At 39.9% G+C, this 7,687-nt stretch overlaps 1 long non-coding RNA gene across 3 annotated transcripts; it reads right to left on the bottom strand.

Annotated features, from left to right (window-relative positions):
* Positions 1-3,895: 3,895 nt before the first annotated feature.
* LOC124213842 (uncharacterized) lies at positions 3,896-6,822 on the bottom strand. 3 transcript variants are annotated; one of them, XR_011176802.1, is made up of 7 exons: positions 6,551-6,822; positions 6,341-6,422; positions 5,715-6,177; positions 5,298-5,495; positions 4,978-5,077; positions 4,194-4,339; positions 3,896-3,953 (listed from the first exon to the last, which is right to left on the bottom strand). It is a non-coding gene; the product is annotated as an uncharacterized lncRNA (long non-coding RNA). The 3 variants fall into 3 exon arrangements; XR_011176803.1 differs by having other exon boundaries at positions 5,298-5,513; positions 5,826-6,177; XR_011176801.1 differs by having other exon boundaries at positions 5,826-6,177.
* Between the last annotated feature and the right edge of the window lie 865 nt (positions 6,823-7,687).

Below are 7,687 nucleotides of genomic sequence, written 5' to 3'. Positions count from 1 at the left end.
ATAATTTATTATAAACATGAACGAGGAGCCACGGAGCGCTTATCCTGGAAGTCGAGAAATTTTATCAGCGGACTGACAGCTACCAAATTTTGAATTGCGCGAAAAACGAATTGAAATAATTTATTGTAAACATGAACGAGGAACCACGGAGCGCTTATCCTGGAAGTCGAGAAATTTTATCAGCGGACTGACAGCTACCAAATTTTGAATTGCGCGAAAAACGAATTGAAATAATTTATTGTAAACATGAACGAGGAACCACGGAGCGCTTATCCTGGAAGTCGAGAAATATTGTTAGCGGACTGACAGCTACCGAATTTGGGATTGCGCGAAAAACGAATTGAAATAATTTATTATAAACATGAACGAGGAGCCACGGAGCGCTTATCCTGGAAGTCGAGAAATTTTATCAGCGGACTGACAGCTACCAAATTTTGAATTGCGCGAAAAACGAATTGAAATAATTTATTGTAAACATGAACGAGGAACCACGGAGCGCTTATCCTGGAAGTCGAGAAATTTTATCAGCGGACTGACAGCTACCAAATTTTGAATTGCGCGAAAAACGAATTGAAATAATTTATTGTAAACATGAACGAGGAACCACGGAGCGCTTATCCTGGAAGTCGAGAAATATTGTTAGCGGACTGACAGCTACCGAATTTGGGATTGCGCGAAAAACGAATTGAAATAATTTATTATAAACATGAACGAGGAGCCACGGAGCGCTTATCCTGGAAGTCGAGTTTCACCGCGTAGCGGACCCGAAGCGCGGGATCCGGGAGGTTGAGAACCCGGTACTCGAAATACGTAGCGGACCCGAAGCGCGGGATCCGGGAGGTTGAGAACCCGGTACTCGAAATTTGCGGAGCGCGTCTCTCATCCGTCCGCTCTAGTGCGCGGTTCGTTCCAGACTGAGGAATTCGGCTAGCTGATTTTGAATTGGTGACGTCACTTTCTGAACATCCGACATCCAAACTTTGGTATTAAACTCTAATACTATGTATGATGATGTATGATGTACGATGTATGATGTATGATGTATGATGATATGATATGATGTATAATGCTTGTAGTTTTCACGTTTCATACAAGAAATACACACTTCATCTCTCCTGCCGATTTCAGACTCAACCGGCCAGGCCCTTCGATGGTCAGCCGTTGACTGAAGATATATTCTTCAGTGAACGGGTCGGCTAATAACGCTGCCGTTCTGCGACAGTTGGATGATGAAAGATTTCGCTCGTATCTTTCAAATGTGTGTTAAAATACACTCGAAGTTTTAAGCAGCTTCGTTCTTTCTCTCCCTATCACCTTTCTAGGTCTTTAAATCACTACGCAGCGTTAAATACTGTCTCATATACGAAGCATCCATTTCATCTCGTTCAGAATTAGCGCATCCGTTATGTATTGCAGTTACTCTGAATTTTTTTCCATCCGAATACTTTTCGAAAAACAATTCCGCTCCTCCGCCCAACGCAGATGCTTCACTTGCGACCAGCTAAACCAGCGTTTCGATTCTATGCCTATGAAAATTCAAGATCGAGAGAGCAAATGAATAGTTGTTGGAATAATTATGAATACTGATGTTGTGGAATACATCGAGCGCGCGTCGAATAGAATCCCATTTCGAAATGAATAATTCTTCTCTTTTCATATCATAGCTAATCTAGTAATATAGGTCAATAGGATGGTTGGAGGTGTTCGGAAATGGTAGGAGGTGGTCGGCGCTGGCAGAAGGTGATAGGGGGTGGTCGAAAGTGGCCATTGATGGTCGGAGGTGGCAGGGGGAGGTAGGAGGCGTTCGAAAATGGTAGGACATTTCAAAAGTTAAAGTCGACGATGATTCGGTGCATCAATTTTATCGTCACAGATTTTCTTTTCCCATGAGGTATAGAGTATTCAACAACGATAATGCAGTCCTTAAAATTCATCGTTCATCTCTGTCTGGAAAGCTAATTCGCAAGGCGTGGTATTCTATTCTATTTGCATTATTAGAAAAATACCCGTACTCTACATACACTGTTTCTAATCTTTTGCTACATTTGGTTTAATCCCCATGCTTCCACAGCACGAATAGTCGGAAATGTTTTTGATTATCCATAATAAAATAAAAGAAGTAACAAAGCTTAAATTTATTGTCAAAGCTCTAATGAATACATCAAACTGCGGTCGAATCAATTCATTTATTATTTGCACATGACCTCTGTTTATTTGATAAATTATTTCTAAATACATTGAAACATATGTATTTATAATGAAATACCATGCAATGGGCTGTGTAAAGTATAAACTATAATTTCTATCGAATAGCTGCTTCTATGTCAACAGGGCTTTGAGACTCAGTTCAGTTCGTCCTCCTCCTCGTCCACCTCCGACCACCTCCAACAATCGCGAACCACCTCGAACAACCACCGATAACCACCTCGGGTTGTACCTGGAATAGCGATAAATATTTTCAGTATAAGAACACATCAAAAACATTACGTAAGGATTCATATAATCACAGGTTTTGTTTTTTGGCTCTAACTTTTGATGCTTTGATCGCAGCGTATTGGGACTGCGCCCAATCGATTTCTCTCGCAAAATTACGTCGGAATAGTGCCTGAAAGAATTGATTCCAGCACTTTCCAAAATCGCGAAAATTTTCGCAAAAAATACAAAGGGAATTTCCTTTTTTTTTTACCAAAAAATTTTTCGTCTCAGAATTGATTCGGATGACTCTTTCCCGACCAATTGGACCCCAAGGAACCCAGAAAACGCAGCGAAAAGAGCGTAGGACCAACAGGAGAGAAACGGCGAGCGAAAAAGCACCTGCTGAAAAATGTCGAAAACACAGGTTCTCGTTTTTTGGCTGCAACTTCAGATGCGTTGATGGCAGTGTGTTGAGACTGCGCCCAATCGAATTTTTTCGCAAAATTACGTCGGAATAGTTCATGACAGAATTTATTTCAGCACTCTACAAAGTGGCGAAAATTTTCGCCAAAAATTCAAAGGGGCTAGCCTTACCATTGGATGCAGAATATAAAGACAGTTGCCCTAATGGGCTTAGATGTGACAACCGAAAATTGGTGCGTGAGATATTCCAACGGTATAGTTGAGAACTTATTGCAGAACATCAGAGAGTTTCCGATTTCGACATCATGCTGGCTGCATTCACCTATACTTAACCCGTGTGTGCTCACCGACTTGTCGGCGATACAAGAAATTAATAATGAGAATAAATATCTTTTAAAATTCGTAGCGAAACAGTGATTTAATTCAAGTATAGGTACCCGAGAGAAAAATGTATACATAGATCATGGATAAAAATAGATCAGATGTAATAATGATGCAGAGACCAAAAAGTATAAATGTAGGTACATGCGGTCCGTGTACGACATTGATATATATGATTAATTTATGATCAATATGTGATGCAAACTATAAATTTTATAATTCGCTAGGAAACATACTAGATTATCTACTATAATCGGCTATAATATGACAATAAAAGAATTGTTCGTTTCGATATGGGATTCAATTCGACACGCAGTCTATATATCCCATAACATTAATATTCAGAATTAGGAGTAGGAATAGGAGTGGGATCAAGAGTTGGAGAGAGATCGTAGTAGAAGTAGGAGTAAGATTGAAGTAAAAGTAGGAGTAGGAGTAGAAGTAGGATCAGGAGTAGAAGTAGGAGTTTAGGAGGAGGGCAGGACCTAGAAGGGCAGGGTAGGGTAGGGTAGGGGTACTCCTACTCCTGTACTTCTACTCCTACTCCTACTCGTGATCCTTCTCCTGATCCTACACCCGATCCTGCTGCTACTCCTACTCTTACTCTATTCAATACTTTAGACTGTTATACACACAGCGCACAAATCTTCGTCATCCTCGTCCTCCTCCTCGTCCACCTCCTCGTCCACGTCCGACCACCTCCAACGACCACCGCTAACCACCTCGCGTTATAACTTGAATACAAATATATAATTTCAGTATAAGAACACATTAAAAATATTGTGTAAGGAATAATGTAATTAATTAATTCATCAATTATATAATAAATTTTATTAGCGCATTTATATCTACTGAATTTTTGCTCGCGTCAAAAATGAATTGAAATAATTTATTGTAAACATGACAAGTTCAAAAAATTTCAGCTACTATATAATTACAATTGCCATTAGATATTATAAAAATATTAAACTCACCGAGCACAAATCCTCGTCCTCCTCGTCCACCTTGTTCTCCTCGTCTCCCTTGTTATCCTCCTCGTCCTCCTCCTCGTCTACCTCCGACCACTTCCAACCACCGCCAACCACCTCCAACAACCACTGATAACCACCTCGGGTTATACCTGGAATAGTACTAAATATTTTCAGTGTAAGAACACATCAAAAATATTGTGTAAGGATAAATGTAATTAATTAATTAATCAATTATATAATAAATTTTGTCAGCGCATTGATAGCCACTGAATTTTGGCTTGCTCGAAAAATTAATTGAAATAATTCATTGTAAACATGACAAGTTTGAAAAATTCCACCTGACGTATAATTACAATTGCCATTAAATATTATAAAAATGTTAAACTGACCGTGCAAAAATAGTAACATAGCTTTTTGATGTTGGTTTACATGAAAATAGTTGATTATAATGATTTATTTTGTACTATTATCGTCTACAAATGGTTCAAAACTGAACGCAATCAATAATTATACAGCTAAATATTTAAGTAACACCGAAAAAAGGTTAATAATCAAATCAGATCATGGAGAAAAAATATCTTTTATATCGGTTAAAAGTGGAAACCGGGTTCTTTAAATGCTGCCGTATGAAAGATCGGGACAAGTACACATATTTTTCTTTTTAATCAATCAAATACGATTGTTCGTTATTTTTTATTTTTTTGTTAGGGATATAACTTACGAAGCTTTCTAGAATTTCGAGCGTATTCAGACTCACATTTGGACAGTACAAGAAAAATTTACTCACCATCAATTGTCGCAAAATGGCGAAGTTATTAGCTGACCATTGAAGCGCCTTGCCGCTGGAATCTCGAATTGGCAGGAAGGATGGAGTGCGTCATTTTTGTCTGAATTGTAAAAAAATAAAATTACTTTGAATTGTCATATATTTTTTATCATCGACGAACTAAAAATCTCATAAAAAAAACGTTAAATCACATTCATTTTCGTTCAGAATTCTTACGTTTAAGCTCGACAATTAACATGATATCACGGTTTTTTGGATCATCTTGGTACATCAAATAGAATGGTGCACGAATTAAAAATAAGTAGTTTTAAAACACTTACTTGCTGAAGCTCGCTCGGGGTCGGATGCCTATGTAACTGGTTTTTGTGCTCGGGCGCTCGCTTATTCGTTGTCAGTGTTTTACCAGATGACAAAGTTGTAGGGGAGACTGAGGCACGATGGCTCCTCGAAAAATTCTGGTATTTGCTTCACAGTGTACAGAATGAACACTGCCTTTGTGCATGTGAGGCAAACCGAATCTACCCGTAAGATTTTTTCTATATAATGCTACAAATCACGTTCACGCATGCATGTAAGGACAACGTATTATGATTTTAAGACAGCAAATTTCGTCAAAAAATACCACAGAACAATCAGCTAAGTGCTAACAGATCTTAAGCACGACGCACAGCAATTTTAGCTCCAACTGAACGAAGTTATGGTGGTGTATTCTTATGTATACTATGCCAACCACTCACCAATTGCAATTCGTTGATCCGAATCGTTAGGTTTTTTTCCGATTAAAAATGTTATGTGAAGTATGCATATTGGTTTGATAGTACAAAACATGACATTTTCAATAAAAAAACCTGTAAACTTGAAAATTAGTCCGGAAGGTCAAAAGTCATCAGGTCACGGACCTTGACGGCAAGAACTACGAAACGTTAGTCCTGAAGGTAGAAAGTCACCAGGTCAAGGACCTGGACAACCAGAACTACGGAGCGCTTGTCCCTGAAGTCGAATTTCACCAGGTAGCGGACCTGGAGCGTAGAAACTACGGTGCGCTTGTCCTGGAATTCCAGTTGCAGCAGGAAGCGGCCCGAAGCGCAGGATCCAGGAGGTAGAGATCCTGGTACTTGAAGTCTGCGGAGCGCGATTCTCATCCGTCCGCTCCACTGCGCGGTTATTTCCAGACTGAAGAATTTTCGTCGTCGACGATTACTATAGATCGATGACGTCAAGAGAAAAAAATTTTTGGTGACGTCACTTTCTGAACATCCAAACTTTAGTTTCGAACTTTAATACTATGTATGATGTATGATGTATGATGATATGATGTATAATGATTCTAGTTCTCACATTTCAGACAAGAAAGCAGAAAGACAAGCGGCTTACGCCCTTCGATGGTCAGCCGTCTACTAAAGATGTATTCTCCAGGTAACGGGTCAGCTAATAACGCTGCCGTTCTGCGACAGTTGGATGAAAACAATTTTAGCTGGTACCTTTCAAATGTGTGTTAAAATACACTGGAAGTTTTAAGATGCTTCGTTCTTTCTCTCCCTATCAAAAAAAATAAAAAATCGTCGACAATCACCTTTTTAGGTCTTTAGATCAGGACACTGCGTTAAATACTGTCTCATATACGGAGCATCCATTTCATCTCGATCAAAATTAGCGCATCCGTGATGTATTACAGTCACTCTGAATTTTTTTTCATCCGAACACTTTCCGAAAAACAATTCTGCTTTTATACCCAAAGTAGATACTTCACTTGCGACTAGATAAAACAGCGTTTCGATTCTATGCCTACGAAAACTCAAGATCGAGAGAGCATATGAAAAGTTGTTGGAATAATTATGAATATTAATGTTACAGAATACATGAAGGAACAGGGGGACGAAGAGGACGAAAATGGTCGGAGGTGGTTGGAGGGGGTAGGAAATGTTTGGTGCTGGTTGGAAGTGATCGGTGGTGGTCGTGGAGGACAAGGACAACGAGGATGACCAGGGAGGGGAGGAGGAGGAGGACGGTGACGAGGAGGATGAGAAGGACGAAGGTGGTCGGTGGTTGGAGGTGCTCGGAGGTTGTTGTGGTGGTTGTCGCTGGCGGATGGCGGTGAACGCGGTTACGCGACTTCCCACGGGCTGATCGAGCAGATGGACAACTAGTCTTACGTACTCACTTTGTATCGACTCAATCTCAAGCTTCTATACCAACACCACTTTGGCTGCTACAAATGGCGGTGCGAGCCCCCCGTTAGGTATCGTCGATAGAAAGAACCCTCGTACGCACCCAGGTCCACCTGGGCCCACTTGTCCGCCGAAAACTGGTCACAAAAATTTACCCAGGGGTATCCGTCTTTGTTTTCTTCAGTCAACGTCTTGACTCAGATTAACGAAGTTCAAGATTTTTAAAAATCTCGAAAGACTTATCTTTCAGGAGATTAGATGGGCAACTACGCGATTATGGAAACGGGTGAAGCAAGACAAAAAACTATAGCCCATGAATTGTAAGGAAATTGGAACTATTGAATTCAGTCAGCAAGTCGATCACATTGCGCAACTTGCTGTAATAGTACATTACGTGACAAGTGCGGGAAGTAGGTCCAGGGTCACCTGCCCGCACTAGTTGTATATACTATTTTTTGATAAGTTTGCGACAAGATCTAATAAAAGTGGTATTAGTACACAAAGAAAAGCAAATATGACCTTTCTTAATCGATACTAGTAAT

The sequence above is a fragment of the Neodiprion pinetum genome, chromosome 3 (genome assembly GCF_021155775.2).
Source record: "Neodiprion pinetum isolate iyNeoPine1 chromosome 3, iyNeoPine1.2, whole genome shotgun sequence".
Taxonomy (NCBI): Eukaryota; Metazoa; Arthropoda; class Insecta; order Hymenoptera; family Diprionidae; genus Neodiprion; species Neodiprion pinetum.
This window is presented reverse-complemented; position numbering and strand designations above follow the sequence as displayed.